The following is a 16,510-nucleotide window of genomic DNA, read 5'->3' as shown; positions in this document are numbered from 1 at the left end:
GATGGATGGAGGCAAATAAATTAGAATAGAGACCTTGTTGAGGGTGTCCAGCTTGAACTATTCAGAACCTTGTCAGACCACAAGGGTTTACTGCACTGAGCAAAAAGAGAGCTGAATGTTTCAGTATTGGTTTTGGTAAGAAAGAGTATTCTGATATATGTAGTAAATCATGCTACCTGCCACTGGAGTGGTCAATACAGAAGTCTGGGAATACAGTCCATTCAGAGACACTGTAACACCAATTACACCACCAGAAGATCTTAAGAGTATTACAAAGCTAGACAAGACTGTGCTGCAACATGTCTTCAACCTGCACTCCCTAAACATTTACTTCTAATTAATTTTCTTAATTGCATAACAGTGCACTTCCTAATTACACTGGGGAACCACTCTTGGATTGTAACAGGGTCTTTATCTATTGCTCAGATTGTTCTGTCTGTTGTTTTATCGGCATACTCCCTGGCCTAATTTTGTGCTAGCCTTTATGTCTACGAGCAAACTGCTTGGGGAATGCTTGACAGATCCTTCAGCTGATGCAGCTACATCTCCAAGGACCAGATGGATGCCCTTATTCACACTGTGTTACTACTTGAGTAAGTGCCATTGAAATCAGTGAGACTACTGCGGAAACACTTACTGCACGATGTAAGGGCTTTGTGAAGAGCTCATACAAAGAACAGCCAGAGGAGGCTGTTCATTCACAGTGCACGAGCACAGTTTTATTGGTCCTACAATACCCAGGAGCTAGACTATGGCTTCTTGAGTGCCGTCTAATTTGGGGAGTAACAAAGTTCTTATCAACAGATGGCGTGCTCCTAAAACACTGAGCACAATCAGTACCAAAATTAGTCATTTCCATGTGATGCTGACAGAAACGAGCAGCTCCATGTCCCCAGACACCTCCACAACTAAGCAGCTATTGTGACAGACATACATGTACACAACAGTATAGATAAGTATGCAAAGGTAATTACAATCAAGCAGTAAAACGACAGGCAATCCAAAATCCCAGAGTGAAGAGTCTGCTTTTGTTTTTTGAAGGAACATATGCCTCAGCACTGCCAAATAAATTGGCTGGGCAGTAGTGTGCTTTGTTTTGCCTGGCTATGCATAAGACTGAGGTTAAACACTCACAATGAATTCCTTGTTTTTTAATGGAACCAACGTGCTTTAAAAGAGCCTTGCTGCCTCTGGGTTTCCACCACTACTGGAAAGTAGCTGAAGTCTGTATCCTTTTTGTCCTGTCCTCAAATTTTATTGAAAACTTCTAAAAATTTCATGATAATATTCGGTAAGTTTTGTAACTCTTTTCCTCCTTTATTTTCAAGTGTTGTAAGACGTGACTTCTTAGCCAATGGCTTTATTAGGAGCTCTCCTAAAAACATCTGCTTCACACAAGGAGAAGCAGATGTTCAATATAATATTGCAGTAATAAATTTAAACCTAATCAAAGGAAATCTATCTTACAGAATGCTAACTGAACAGTGGAGCTTATTGTCACTGGATCTTGTTGGTCTAAACTATCAGGCAAGACACAAAAAGAGCTCATATATACATATGGATGTATGGTTAAAAAAAGGATATTCAGTGTTTTAATAATTATTGCTAAAACAGCTTTTGGAAAATTATGAAACCTCATGATTTCAGGCTTTGAGCTGACTTCTAATATTAGAGATAGAGAGCAGATCTACTGTGAGGTTTAAAGTATCCCTCTATCAGTGTGCTTACTCTGAAACGCTTGGTCTTGGATACTCTGAGACAGAATGGTCCATTGGATGGACCACAGGTGAATTCCAGGAGACTGGCGTCTCCTTCACATATCAACTGGACTCATACTCACCTGTTGTGCACTTACCACTGGTGCTTTGCTGTTCTCCATTTGCCATTGCTAGGAGCCCAGTGTAAGCTGCTGCTTTGCTGGGCAGAGAGGAGTTGACATGTCATAAATCAGGAAAAACTTGCACCCTCTCAGAAAGATTTCACTTCTCCTCCACCTTCCTTTTCTGCTCTTACTGCATGATTGTCCTGGTTTCAGTTAGAACAGAATTAATTTTCTTCCTAGTAGCTGGTGGAATGCTTTGTTTTGGCTTAGGATGAGAAGAGTGCTGATAACACCCTGATGTTTTAAATGTTGCAGAGCAGTGCTTATACCAAGCCAAGGACATCTCAGCCTTTCGCTCTGTCCTGCCAACAGGCAGGCTGGGGGTGCAGTAAGAGCTGGGAGGGGACAGACCCAGGACAGGTGACCCAAACTAGCCAAAGGGGTATTCCATACAATCTGATGTCATGCTAAACAATATATAGGGGTGGCTAGCTGGGGGGAGGGGGCCGGACTGCTCGGGGTTAGGCTGGGCATCGGTCAGCGGGTGGTGAGCAATTGCATTGTGCATTGCTTGTTTGTACATATTATTATTATTTTCCTATTATCACCATTGTATTATTATTATTATTATTGTTATTATTACTTTTGTTATTATTATTTTCCTGTCTTATTAAACTGTCTTTATCTCAACTCACGGGCTTCACTTTCCATTTCTCTCCCCGGTCCCAGAGAGGGAGGGGGAGGGTGAGCGAATGGCTGCGTGGTGTTTAGCTGCCGGCCAGGTTAAACCACGACAATGCTAAATAAAAGCAGCTGAGTAGTAAATAATATGTTTATTCCTTATGAATGGACTTATAAGGCAACAGAGACCATAAATTGTACTTTCAAAGCCCTGTTCTGGCCAGATGTTGAATTGGCTAAAATATGCTTGAACAGTAACAACTAGTCTAAGAGGACAACCTGTAAAAGAGTAATTGTCCTTTTCTATAAAATTAAAATCACTTACAATGTAGAGGCTTGAAGGCACTAAGATATGTATTAAAAATATTTTGTATAGCCTCAATCTCTGTCAGTTATGAAAAACCTCTCTGGGTCTCTGACTCTGTCCCAAGACCTCCCTCACAAAGTGCAGCACTTGGACAAGCCACAGCTCTAATTTCCAGATCTGATTACAGTGATGATAATGGTGACTGTAGTTCTCAGATTACCTGAAAAAAAATCCCTTTATAAGTCCTCTTTTCCAGCAGCTCTAGAAAATTACCTGTGGGATGGTATAACCTTCCCGTAGAATTTGAAATAGGTGTCCTGGTAGAGATCAGTCCCAAAAGGGAAGCATCTGGGTGCCCAAAGGGACAAATATTTCTGTCTGTAAGCATGTTTCTTAGTGATAATAATAATAAGAGCTATAATGCTTCCTTTTCATCTAACCTTTTTAACACAATCACATTAGCACATAGCTTCAGCCTGAGTTTTTTCTGTCGTCCATTCCAGCAACCAAGATCTGTGTGACGGATCAGCTTTCAAATTGCATATGACATGTACCAGGTGCCGCATCCATGAACACTGCACAAACAATGAAATCCAAAAATTGCCTTTTAGCATTGCCTGATTAGCACTAGTATAAAACAGCACCAAGGTCTGCCCAAGCCTGAGGATTGGTCTTGCTCTCTGCAGTGCGCTTCAGATCACATTGCCAGTGGCTTTCCCACCATTGTACTTTCTGAGAGTGTAAATGGAGGAAGGCAGGCTGCAAAAGAAAAGGATGGTTGCTATTAAATTAGGACTTGGGAGACTTGGGCTCGTCTCTCTGTCCTATTGCAAATGACTTGCATGATTTTGAGAAAAAGTCATTTAATCTCTTCTGAATTCATTATTTTCCATATTTGCTGTCCTCTCTTCTACAGCTTGGCACTCCCTTCTACTTGATCTAGGCCTAAACTGCTGCTCAGTCTACATTACTGCACTACATTCAACTACTTTGTTGATGTAACAGAGGCTGACATACTGGAAACGCAACCGATGCCAACCCTGCAAGCCCTCTTAAAAATGAAAAGTTCCTGTGCATGCAGACTGGCAGATCCCCATGTTTTCTGTTGCCCATAATACCCATATGAAATTATATGCCTATTTTCTAAGCAAGAGTTGTTAATTTTCTCATTGACACCCATCAAACTGGTCAGGTATCTCAGGACACCACGATGAATTGGGGTTCCACCAAACAAAAGAGGTACTGGTTTTATTTTTCAGCCTAGACCATGAGTGGCATCTTTGCTTTAAGTGAATTTTCAAAGTATAAATGTTTGGAAACTCAGTAAATGACTCCCCTGGTGTTATAGAAGGGCAATAAAACCTGGAGCATACTTTTCTGGGTTTATAGGAGTGAGAGGAATAAAAGGCAATAAAATGTGAGTTATCACCGAAGTCATAAGTTTGACTCTAAAGGCCAGATCAGCTGATAAAAAAGTTCATCCTTCCCAGTTCTGATTAGAAGGATGCTTTAATCCTAAAAACATCCTTGCTGAATTTACTCATATGTGCCAGTGCCCATGGGTAGCTCTAGAAACAATAAGAATGATTCATTTCAGCTTTGGACATGAGTTGAACTACAAGGACCATGACTCACTGCATGGGATAAAGTCAAGGGGATATCACCAGTTCATACCCAGATGAAGGAGTAAGTATGACTTGTTTCAAAAGCAATTTCAAGGCTAGAAGTGTTTAATTGCAGAGATCCAGTGAGTACTCGTGCATGGCAGGACTATTAAAATGGTAATGTGCCAGCTCCTTTTGGTAGGGACTGGACATTTCTCAGTAGAGTTCTTTTCTGGAAGTTTTCTTTCCTGCTGAGTTGCTCACAGAGGAAAGCTCCAGCTCCCCTGGGGCTCTGCTATAACGTGCTGCTGAGTGCTTCCTGCTGTCTGGGAGCCTGCACGACAACCCAGCTGCACGGTGGCACTGGAGAGAGATGGGCTGCCTCAGAGTTCAGAACAAACTAGGTGTGAGTACCAGAGGAGAATTGATGTGAGAGACCTTTGCAGGAATGTCCCCCCTATGTTTAAAGTTTCTGTGCTGAGATACGAGGAATGTGGCCAGAAAGAGCCAAAGACATATGAATGATGGAGGGGCATTATAAGTATTTCTTTTCCCAGAGATACTTCTGAGTGATTCAGTCTGATCTATCCTTGCTGAAATATTCTTGTTTTTGTTGTTCAAATTCTAATTATCTCTGTTTCTTTCATACGTGTGGAATACATGTCTATTTCTATTCTGGATGCAGTACTTCCTCTCTCTAAACTGACATGGACAGATTGCTAAAGGTACAAGGTACTGATTTTGTTGATGTTGAACGCTAAATTAGAGCTAATTTCTGAGCCTCTTGCAAATAATTCAGTGAATTTGTTTTAAAATAGAATTTGAAACTTACTGAAATTATAGGTACCTTTTCAGATAATAACATAAAGCTTATGATAACTGAATTTGAGTACAGTAGGTATGCATCTATTTTTCTCTTCAGGAAAAAAAAAAAAAAAAAAAAAAAAGCATGCAAAATGATAGGGGGATTAAAGATGCCTAAAAAGATGTTTAGAATAAAGTATTGCCCATGGCTAAGAGTGCCCCTGACTTTGGATTCAGTACAGCCATGCTGCCAGTGTCTTCTACCCATGCCTGCTTGCTGGAGCTTTATACAGAGGCTCTTCAGTGCAGTATGGAGCTGTTAGCATAATAGTGATCCCAGGCAAGGATAAGGTGACATAAGCATCCCTAGCCAAGTCCTCCAGTTCTGCACTCCATGGCAAGGAACCTGAGCTGGAGAGATGTCATCCAGGCCCCTTCCCAGAAGGACCTGTGGTCCTATGGGTAGAGCAGCATGGGATGTGAAAGCAGATGAGCTGCTAGAAATTCAGGTGCAAGGTACTGAGGAGTGTTATTAGACTGTCTAAGGATTATAGTGTTGTGTTTTATAAGCAGCTAAATGTCACAATGAAAAATGTTTACATTTTGAAGGATAAACAAAATATTTTTTTTTATTTTATTGCTGTTTTGAATCCTATGGCTTTGCTGTGCCCCAAGGCCAACATTTAATATCATTAACATATTCATTTCTTAGTCTGTTTTTATTTATTTATTTATTTATTTATTTATTTTGCTTATTTGATAAACATCGAGTGTATCTGACCTAAACAACACAAGATGCAGTTCAGTTGGGTAATTTTAATGAAAACCTGGGAGGTTGGAAGACAAAATCAGGAAGTATTTGAAGACAGTACTTGTATTTTACACTGTGTTGTGGCAGCTGAAATTAAGTTCTGATTAATATTGTTCACAGACAGTAATAAGTGATTGTACTGAACTTTGATTGTTGGTAGTTTTTTAATACATACCATGAGCCAAACAGGTAAAAGACCAAGGAGGTATGGCCAAGGGGTGTGATGGGGAGGAAAGAGGGAGAGGGTATTGATGTGTTACATGTGGAATGTACATGCCCACTATTTAACCACAGTTCTTTCCTATTCCATACCCTCAGGCATCCTGAAGCTAATAACCCTGTCATCTGGAGAGATGACGTAACACAGATTATTACAGTTTCACTAAACAAGTAATTTTAAATTAATTATGTTACATCCTCATAAGACCAGCTCTGTTTGACTCCTCATTTCTCTTGAATTATTTTGTCAGGATTGAATAGATTTATTTTACAGAGAAAGCTGGGTGTGCTTGTACAACAGCTGATGCTGAGTGTCTTTCTAGGGCAGAAAAAGAAGGGTGCCTGCAACTGTGTTTATATCATGACACAGTCTATGTCACCTCTATGTAGTTATGCTCTGAAGCAGTTCCCTTGACTATTTCAGTAAGCCTGGAGTCTGCTGGTTGACAAATCAGTCCCTTTATTTTAATTTTCCAGTGATATAAATGGCACTAACAAGTTCCAGATAGGAGGGTTGGAGTAAAAGGCTCTCAGCCTACCTCTGTAATAGCTACTTGAGAAACATTTCCTCAAAATGTTTTATTTATTTGTTTATTTATTATTATTTTTATTATTTTTTCTCCCTTCGGCCAACAGTGCCTCTGTGTTGAAACAAATCTGTAAATCCTTTCCACTACTTTAAAAGAGGAGTGGCTAGCAGGTTGAGGGAGGTGATTGTACAGCTTTGCTCTGCCCTTGTGAGGTCCCACTGGAGTACTGCATCCAAGTCTGGGGTCCCCAGTAAAAGAAGGATGTGGAACTGTTAGAGCAGGTCCTGGGGAGGGCCACGAAGATGATCGGAGGGCTGGAGCACCTCTCCTGTGAAGAAAAGCTGAGAGAGCTGGCGCTGTTCAGTCTTGAGAAGAGGAGACTCCAGTAAGACCTAATCACAGCTTTTTAATACTTAAAAGGAGTACTCAGCTCTGGTGAGGCCTCATCTCAAATACTGTGTTCAGTTTTGGGTCCTTGACTACAAGAAGGACATTGAGGTGCTAAAACATGTCCAAAGAAAAACCATGAAGCTGGTGAAGGGTCTAGAGAACAAGTCTTATGAGGAATGGCAGAGGGAAATGGGGTTGTTTAGCCTGGATAAAAGGAGGCTCAGGGGAGACCTTAGCACTCTTACAACTACCTCAAAGTAGGTTGTAGCAAGGTGGAATTCACAGAATCACAGAATTTCTAGGTTGGAAGAGACCTCAAGATCACCGAGTCCAACCTCTGGCCTAACACTAACAGTCCCCACTAAACCATATCCCTAAGCTCTACATCTAAACGTCTTTTAAAGACCTCCAGGGATGGTGACTCCACCACTTCCCTGGGCAGCCCATTCCAATGCCTAACAACCCTTTCAGTAAAGAAGTTCTTCATATTATCCAACCTAAACCTCCCCTGGCACAACTTTAGGCCATTTCTCCTCATCCTGTCACCTGGCACGTGGAAAAATAGACCAACCCCCACCTCGCTACAGCCTCCTTTAAGGTACCTGTAGAAAGCGATAAGGTTGCCCCTGAGCCTTCTCTTTTCCAGGCTGAACAAGCCCAGCTCCCTCGGCCGCTCCTCGTAGGACTTGTTCTCCAGATCCCTCACCAGCTTCATTGCCCTTCTCTGGACTCACTCAAGCACCTTGATGTCCTTCTTGTAGCGAGGGGCCCAAAACTGAACACAGTACTCGAGGTGCGGTCTCACCAGAGCCGAATACAGGGGGACAATCACTTCCCTAGCCCTGCTGGCCACACTGCTTCTTATACAAGCCAGGATGCTGTTGGCCTTCTTGGCCACCTGAGCACACTGCTGGCTCATATTCAGCCGACTATCCACCATCACTCCCAGGTCCTTTTCCACCTGGCAGCTTTCCAACCATTCCTCTCTCAGTCTGTAGCTCTGCTTGGGGTTATTGTGCCCAAGGTGCAGGACCCGGCACTTGGCCTTGTTGAACTTCATGCAGTTGACCTCAGCCCATCGGTGCAGCCTATCCAGATCCTCCTGCAGAGCCGTCCTACCCTCGAGCAGATCGACACACACACCTAACTTGGTGTCATCTGCAAACTTACTGAGGATGCACTCAATGCCCTCATCCAGACCATCGATAAAGGTATTAAAGAGGACCAGCCCCAGCACCAAGCCCTGGGGAACACCACTAGTGATCGGCCTCCAGCTGGATTTGACTCCGTTTACCACGACTCTTTGGGCCTGGCTATCCAGCCAGTTTTTAACCCAACAAAGCATACACCAGTCCAAGCCAAGAGCAGCCAGTTTCTTGAGGAGAATGCTGTGGGAAACGGTGTCAAAAGCCTTGCTGAAGTAAAGGTAGACCACATGCACAGCCTTTCCCTCAATATTGGATGTAGGACTAGAAGGTGTTTTGAGCAAATTTGCTGATGGCACCAAACTTGGAGGAGTTGTAGACTCAGATGAGGGTGGAAAGGCCTCGCAGAGAGATCTGGGCAGATTGGAGAGCTGGGTGATCACCAACCGCATGAAGATTAACAAGAGCATGTGCCGGGTCCTGCACCTGGGACAGGGCAACCCTGGCTATACGGACCGACTGGGTGACGAGATGCTGGAGAGCAGCCCCGCAGAGAGGGATCCGGGGGCGGTGGTTGACAGCAAGTTGAACATGAGCCAGCAGTGTGCCCTGGCAGCCAGGGGGGCCAACCATATCCTGAGGTGCATCAAGCACGGCATTGCTGGTCGATCGAGGGAAGTGATTGTCCCGCTCTACTCTGCGCTGGTGCGGCCTCACTTCGAGTACTGCATGAAGTTCTGGGCACCACAGTACAAGAAGGACATTAAACTGCTGGAGAGTGTCGAGAGGAGGGCGACGAAGATGGTGAAGGGCCTAGAGGGGAAGCCGGATGAGGAGCGGCTGAGGTCACTGGGCCTCTTCAGCCTGGGGAAGGGGAGGCTGAGGGGGGACCTCATTGCAGCGTACAACTTCCTCGCGTGGGGGAGTGCAGAGGCAGGTGCTGACCTATTCTCCGTAATCACCAGTGATAGGACCCACGGGAACGGTGTTAAGCTGAGGCAGGGAAGGTTTAGGCTGGACGTCAGCAAGAGGTTCTTCACCGAGAGGAGGGTGGTCGCACACCGGAACAGGCTCCCCAGGGAACTAGTCACTGCACCAAGCCTGTCTGAATTTAAGAAGCAATTGGACCGTGCACTTAGTCACGTGGTCTAAACTTTTGGGTAGACCTGTGCGGTGCCAGGAGTTGGACTTGATGATCCTTATGGGTCCCTTCCAGCTCAGGATATTCTATGATTCTATAAATAGTGTAGTCAGAGGTCACGGGGCTAGATTTAGAAAAGTCCTGCATAAAGAAGGGATCTCAGAGAAGAAAATGTAAATAACATTAATATCAAGAAAAGGAATTCTGATTGCTAAATTCTTTATCTGTCATGACTAGACAGACGAAAATCTATGATGGCAAGTTTGCCTTTAAGGTCATTTTCTTTTTTATTCATTTCTTTTATTTATTTGTATTGATTTTTTTAACAGGCTCTGTACTAACTTTGCTCACAGAATGACTAACAGAAATATGACCCTTGTGCACCTTTTGTAGTTAATTCATTAGGTCAGCTGTAACCACCAAGCCCCTTGTCAGGTTATTTCTACTAGCAATAAGGAGCAATAGACCTTAAAACTTTGAAGCCAGGTAGACGAGCTTATTCCACACGGTCTCTTGGCTCCACCCTTGTTAAGTGAAACCTGCCAGGTGTGGGTCATTTGACCTTTGCTATATAGGAAGCCTGAGGACTTGTGGGGGATTTGCCTCCCCAGGGGAGACTGGGGCTTGGGTAGCCTGGGGTGTTTTCCTCTCGTGGTGAATTGGTCTCCGTGTTCCCTACTAGGCTGCTTTTCCTTCATGTTTTCTGCCCTCTCTGTGAAATAGTTTTAGAGACTCTATGAGCTAGTTACGTTGGTGGTGCCTTCTTCAGAAAAACCCTGGTGGCACTATTTCACTGCGAAGCACTTTGGAAGTGACTGGAGTTCAGAAGACAGCAGGTAAGTGTTCCTGGGTTCTGTGGTTGTTACTGCTGAGGAGTTTGAGTACTTCCTTCACCTTGTCTGTTTTCTGTGAAATTACTTAGGTGGATTCTAAGCTCCCTTCCAAGCACTGGAAGAAAAAAACAACAAAAAAAAGGCCTCACAAGCCCAAGTGCACACAGGTCAGCCTGACGTTGAAGAAGGTTCTTAAGTATTTGGAAGATTGACAAACGGGCTGTGTGAACAAGGTGCCTTAATGTGAATGCAGATTTGGCCATGTGGTAAGTAGAAAGAGGTTGGGATGGATACTGGTGGAAAGATTGCTACTTTGACTAAGTGGAAATCGTGAGAATGTGCTGTTGTTCATAAAAGAAATACTGTTTTCACAAGATGCAGGCCAAAAGCAGTATGAGGAGTCTGTCATCTTCCCTTCAGGCCTGGGTCTTAGCTGGGGACTGCTTCCTGAACAGGTCCAGCACCTTAAAGAGAATTGCACTTCGTCCCAAGCTCTATGAACCAGAGTCTCAGCTCTCAGGGGTAAGCATCTTTCTGGTCCCCAGCGCTGGTCCCCAGCCCTTTTGCTTCGAGATGGCATCCTGTAGAAGCTGCTCCAATACTTTTCCAGGGACCGAGGTGAGACACTTCCTGTTGTTTCCCAGATCTTTCTTCCTATTCTTTTTGATGACGGGGGTCATATTGGCTATCATCCAGTCTGATCGTCTTTCTCCTCCTGGTCTGGAGACCTGTAGTAGACCCACACCGCTGTGTCTCCCATACCAGCCCACCCCTTGATTCGTATTGACAAGTTCTCCACTTGTCCATCACCCTTTCTCAGCTGGAGCTGGGTACACTATTTGCTCCCTCACATAAAGGGCAACCCCACCCCCTCCCTTCCCCAGCCTGTCTCTCCTAAAGAGGACGTAGCCCTCCATGATTGCGTTCTAGTCATGCGAGCTGTCCCACCATGTCTCAGTGATCCCAACGAGACTGTGGCCCTGCGACTGAACACAGATCTTGAGCTCATCCTGTTTATTTCCCATGCTCCGTGCAAGGTGTACAGGCACTTTAGGGAAGCAGTAGGTACAGTTATCCCGGGGGCTGCAAGAAGAAGATACTGGACGGGGAACTGGGAACACTACGTTCTCTGAGGAGCCCTCAGACAATCCTATGGAAGAGCTCAGAAGTTTTTCCCTGTCTTCAACAGTGGCAGTAGTGTGAAACATGTTCATCTGATTTGTATCAATATGGAACAATGCTAGGGCCGCAAGGTATGATGAATGTGACCTTCTGTCCTACAGACCCTTGTATAACCACGTGTCTAAGAAAAACAGAGTGGTTAATGTATATAGTTCTTGTACCTTGCAAAGGGATGTTTTAGCAATGCGTGTCAATAGAGAGCTTGAAGGGAAATGTATTTGTAGGCTTTTCCTTGAAGTCTCTGATATCTGGGGGGATTTTTGTGGAAAAGGTGGTAATGTCTGTGCGGAAGATGGAAGGCTGAGTGCTTCAGCTGTTTTCCTGAAGTTCCGTGGATTTTTGATTTGAACAGTGCTCATTAATAATCTGAAATAGTAAAGTTTGTATGTGGGAAGAAGCGTTTAATCCCAGAGAACTGGGACGTTTGGGAAGAAGATTAGGAAAAGATAGTAAAAACCCGTAGTAAAAAGGTTTGCATGGAAACTCAAACGAAGGACAGTAACTAGTAAGGAATAGTAATAAATAAATAAAAGGGAATGGGAAATCAAGGAAATGAGTAATATCCAAAACAAAGATGTCTTAAAGAAAACCTCCTTGGGTGCATGTTGGTACATTGGAAGGATATTGTTAGAACTGGGGGCACAGAAAGCAAGAGGACTTTCACTAAGTATTGCAATCAATGGTGGCCAATGTATAAACTAAATGGTCACTTCATGGATCAATCAACTATAACACTATCTTGCAATTAATGTTGTTTTTGAGGAGAGAAGGAAAATAGGATGAAATGTGTTATACTGATATGTTGTTCCAGCATCTTAGAGGGAAAAGGAGTGGAACTAAGTTGGCCCCTGACTGAGCCTTTGGTGTTGGCATGAGAAAAGTACAGGCTGGAGAAAGATAAAGGAAGGGTTTAAAGAGTTGTTGAAGGTGTTAAAGGTGTGGCATGTAGTATTTAACAGAGCTGTTTGAAGTTGAATGAGAAGGGAAAGAGGATGTAGGAGTGTTAATAGTTCTGCCTCCACAGGAGGCTGTGATCTCAAAATCACTGGTGTGAGCCCTTTGGGGCAGAGGGACCATGATGGGTGTGAGAGAGTTGTCATGGACACAGAAAAGCAACGAACTCTTAAAACATCCTGAGTTTATGAGTGAGCTCAGATTGCCAATGGGACCGCTCAGAGAACTGTTGACAATTCCATTCCCCTGACCGACCCCACACTGAGACTATAGTCACCCTGGAAATAATGAACGGTAAGTACCAAAATCTGGTTAAATTGGGAATTGAGAATCTGTTCCAACAAGATCCAAAAGAAACCCCTGTGGAAGTTTTGGACCGACTCTGAAATGCAATGGAAAACAAAACAAAGCAAACAAAACTGGAGAAAAGTAGGGGCTAAGTTAGAACAGGGAAAATGGACACTGCCAGACAGGAAAGAGATTGCCAAAAGCTTATGCGAAGCAAATATTGGGACGTTTACATGCACAAACACATTGGGGTACAAAGGCGTTAAGTGATCATTTACTTAAACAATTTGGTTGCATTGGGATTTTGAAATAGCAAAGTAAATTGTACAAAGTTGCTTAACTTGTCAGAAGATAAATAAGAAAGTGTTTTGACAAGCAGCCACGGGAGGGAGAAAAAACAGCTTATAGGCCTTTTGAGAAAGTACAAGTTGATTTAACTGAATTGCCTAAGGTAGGGAGGATAAAATATCTATTGGTAATAGTAGATCATTTAACACAATGGGTAGAAGCTTATCCCGTAGCACGAGCTACAGCAAAAATGGTGGTAAAAATTCTATCAGAACACCTGATACCTAGATATGGGATAATCCAGTACATTGATTCTGATCAGGGCACACACCTTACTTCTACAATAATAAAATTATGTCAATCATTAGGTATTCAGTGGGAATACTGTACTCTGTAGCACCCACAAAGTTCAGGGAAAGTAGAAAAGACTGAATCAAACAATAAAACAACAATTGACTAAATTAACCATCGAGACACAAATGCCCTGGATGAGATGCTTACCATTGGCACTTTTAAACATAAGAACTAAACCACACAGTGAGACTGAATTATCACCATATGAAATGTTATATGGTATGCCTTATTCTCAAGGGATGACTCTAGGGAACAATGTAGTTGAGGATCGTAGCATCCAGAAATGTATAATTACTATTGGAAGGAGACTACAAGAGCTAAGAGAAATTGGAATGATGGCTCAAACGCCACCTTGAGGATTTGCCATTCGTAAAATACAACCAGGAGACAAGGTCTTAATAAACACCTGGAGGGACTGAACCCCCGACGGGAGGGATCGTACCTTGTTTTCCTTACTACCTCACAGCAGAAAGGGGTTGGACCCACGCATCCAGAATAAAAGGACCAGTAACTACTGAAACTTGGAGGGTTGTGTCCACTCTTGGGGCACTGAAACTCAAGCTACAGAAGAACTAATATTCTGGCAATGAGGCTCTGCATGAATTAAGGATGCCAAATAAAGGGGACAAGCGTAAAGGGAGAGAAGGGAGAAGGCAAGACTGTGGCAGGACCCTCCACTGTGGTGTGTATGGTCTACCGAGGGAGGCAACCCCTATGGGTATTGACTGCTGAGTGAGAGGGCCTCGACCAGATTTCTCCCACACTAAGGTCGTGTTGTCCCAAGAAAATAACATAAGAACTTTTTTTTTTTTTTTTTTAAATGCATATAAAATTGTGATTTGTTTTCCAGGAGCTGGATCACCCTGACAGGCTGAACAGGAACACAAGCCCAAATCGACCCTGAAAATGGGCCCAACCCCTTGATTGAAGATGTTTGCTTATCATGATCCAGCTATGTGGGCAGAAGATGGATGCTGGGGCTATAGGACCCCAATATATATACTTAATAGAATAATTAGGTTACAAGCTGTAATAGAAATAGTTGTAAATAAAACCGGAGATGCACTTGGATTAATTGCAAAGCAAAATACTAAGATGAGAACTGCTTTGTGTCAAAATAGCGTAGCTTTGGATTATTTGCTAGCACAAGAAGGAGAAGTCTGTGGAAAACTTAACCTTAGTAATTGCTGTTTAGAGATTGATGAGGGTGCTTCTTCCTAGTAGCTGGTAGAATGCTATGTTCTGGCTTAGGATGAGAAGAGTGCTGATAATATGCTGATGTTTTAATTGTTGCAGAGCAGTGCTTACACCAAGCCAAGGACATTTCAGCTTCTCACTCTCTCCTGCCAGCAGGCAAGCTGGGGATGCAAGAACTGGGAGGAGGGCTGGACTGCTCGGGGTTAGGCTGGGCATCGGACAGCGGGTGGTGAGCAATTGCATTGTGCATCACTTCTTTTGTACACATTATTACTAGTAGTACTATTATCTTCATTATTGTCATTATTATTATTTTCTTGTCTTTATCTCAACTCACAGGCTTCACTTTCCCGTTTCTCTCTCCCATCCCAGAGAAGGAGGGGGGGAGGTGAGCGAACAGCCGTGTGTTGATTAGCTGCCCGCTGGGTTAAACCACAACAGAAAGAAAAGTTGTAAATAAACTTGTAAAAGAAATGAAGAAAATTGCATGTCCCAGCTCAAATTTGGAATGGAATTGATCTAAGAGGATGATGGGAGGGGGCTTTATGGGTGGTGATTGGCTTGCTAAAATAAGGATGGTTGTATTGGGGATATGTGGAGGATTGTTAATAATTCCATGTTTAACACCTTGTATTACCAGACTAATGCACTCGGTTATAAAAAGAATGCAAACATTTGTGGTACCTGTTGACCCAGAACCAGGGAAAGAGAAAACCCATTGCCTGATGACAATAAAAACAAAGATCCAAAATTGGTATCAATTGGTATCAACTCGGCAAGCATTGACTTGATTGGAAAGGAAAACACGAATCAATGCCATGAAAAAGGAGATGGGGGGTTGTGAAATGCGTTCATCTGATTCACGTCAATATGGAACAATGCTAGGGCCGCAAGGTATGATGAATGTGGCCTTCTGTCCTACAGACCCTTGTATAACCATGTGTCTAAGAAAAACAGAGTGGTTTATGTATATAGTTCTTGTACCTTGCAAAGGAATGTTTTAGCAATTCCTGTCAATAGAGAGCTTGAAGGGAAATGTAGTTTGTAGGCTTTTCCTTGAAGTCTCTGATATCTGGGGGGGGGGGGGGGTCAGAATAGCTGCTAACTATTATGACTATTGCATGGGACACTACGCAAGTCTCTGGTACCTGGCCGGGAGACTAAGGAGACGGGGGAAGCTGAAGAACGACTAAAAGACAAAGCTTGCAGGGGGCGCTGCACGAGTCTCTGACATACAGCCAAGTTGGACAAAAGAGAAGGACAAGAGGGAGGAAGACTATGAGCCTTCAGCACGAGAGACCCCCCCAGAGGGACCACTGGGGACTGATACGCAAGCTCCAGTAGGAGGGTTTGGATTCCAGAAACTAATTATAATAACCCTGGTTGTTTTAGAAGCAGTAATGAATATGTATTAGCCTAGGAGCATAATAATCAGCTGCTTGATGTAACTGGTGTGCGTCTGGGTGGAGCAGAGTCTCCCGGCGCACCCAGCACTGTTTGCTTACCTCTATTCCTTTAATAAATTGTAAACTTTGATTATAGTCCTATTTTGAAGACTGAGCCATTCATAACAGCAGTGAGGACTTCCCCCAGCCCTTCTCTGTCACCTTTAGCTCCTTTCCCTTCCCCCATCAAACCTAGTTTAAAGCCCTGGTATTCAGCCAGAGAGCTTGCTCCCCAACACACTTGCACCCTACTTGCCCAGTCCTGGTCCCCAGATTTTGGGGACAAGAACAAAGCCTGGGAGGAAGACTATGAGCCTTCAGCACGAGAGACCCCCAGAGGGACCACTGGGGACTGATACACATGCGCCAGTGGGAGGGTTTGGAGTCCAGGAACTAATTATAATAACCCTGCCTTTTCCAGAAGTAGTAATGCACATGTATTAGCCTAGGAGCAGAAAAAGCTGCCGCCTGATGTAACGTGTGTGCGTGTTGGAGGAGCCCAGACCCCCCCGCAC

At 43.6% G+C, this 16,510-nt stretch overlaps 1 long non-coding RNA gene across 5 annotated transcripts; it reads left to right on the top strand.

Moving 5' to 3' along the window:
- Positions 1–10,060: 10,060 nt before the first annotated feature.
- Positions 10,061–16,095, top strand: LOC311434681. Of its 5 annotated transcripts, none has more exons than XR_014691637.1 (6): positions 10,061–10,290; positions 10,377–10,553; positions 10,663–10,905; positions 11,477–11,540; positions 12,494–12,717; positions 14,204–16,095. It is a non-coding gene; the product is annotated as an uncharacterized lncRNA (long non-coding RNA). The 5 variants fall into 5 exon arrangements; XR_014691639.1 differs by having other exon boundaries at positions 11,333–11,540; XR_014691636.1 differs by lacking the exon at positions 12,494–12,717.
- Positions 16,096–16,510: the final 415 nt, after the last annotated feature.

The sequence above is a fragment of the Aythya ferina genome (assembly GCF_964211825.1).
Source record: "Aythya ferina genome assembly, chromosome: 3".
NCBI lineage: Eukaryota > Metazoa > Chordata > Aves > Anseriformes > Anatidae > Aythya > Aythya ferina.
This window is presented reverse-complemented; position numbering and strand designations above follow the sequence as displayed.